Here is an 805-nt window from a genome sequence, read left to right on the forward strand (position 1 = left end):
CAGCCCCGGCCCGCCCCCGCTCCCTGGCCTCAGCCACGCCCCGCCCCCCGCTCCCTGGCCTCAGCCCCGGCCCGCCCCCCGCTCCCTGGCCTCAGCCCCGGCCCGCCCCCGCTCCCTGACCTCAGCCCCGGCCCGCCCCCGCTCCCTGGCCTCAGCCCCGGCCCGCCCCCCGCTCCCTGGCCTCAACCCCGCCCCCCGCTCCCTGGCCTCAGCCCCGCCCCTGCTCGCTGGCCTAAGCCACGCCCCGCTCCCCGCTCCCTGGCCTCAGCCCCGGCCCGCCCCCGCTCCCTGGCCTCAGCCCCGGCCCGCCCCCGCTCCCTGGCCGCAGCCCCGGCCCGCCCCCCGCTCCCTGGCCTCAGCCCCGGCCCGCCCCCCGCTCCCTGGCCTCAGCCCCGCCCCTGCTCGCTGGCCTCAGCCCCGCCCCGCCCCCCGCTCCCTGGCCTCAGCCCCGCCCCCGCTCCCTGGCCTCAGCCCCGCCCCCGCTCGCTGGCCTCAGCCCCGCCCCGACCCCCGCTCCCTGGCCTCAGCCCCGCCCCGACCCCCGCTCCCTGGCCTCAGCCCCGCCCCGACCCCCGCTCCCTGGCCTCAGCCCCGCCCCGACCCCGCTCCCTGGCCTCAGCCCCGCCCTGCCCCCCGCTCCCTGGCCTCAGCCCCGACCCGCCCCCCGCTCCCTGGCCTCAGCCCCGACCCGCCCCCCGCTCCCTGGCCTCAGCCCCGACCCGCCCCCGCTCCCTGGCCTCAGACACCCCCTGGGCTCAGCCCCAGCCCCGTGCCACGCCCCGACTCCGCCCCGGTTACCCCCGGT

The sequence above is a fragment of the Molossus molossus genome, unplaced genomic scaffold (assembly GCF_014108415.1).
Source record: "Molossus molossus isolate mMolMol1 unplaced genomic scaffold, mMolMol1.p scaffold_m16_p_16, whole genome shotgun sequence".
NCBI lineage: Eukaryota > Metazoa > Chordata > Mammalia > Chiroptera > Molossidae > Molossus > Molossus molossus.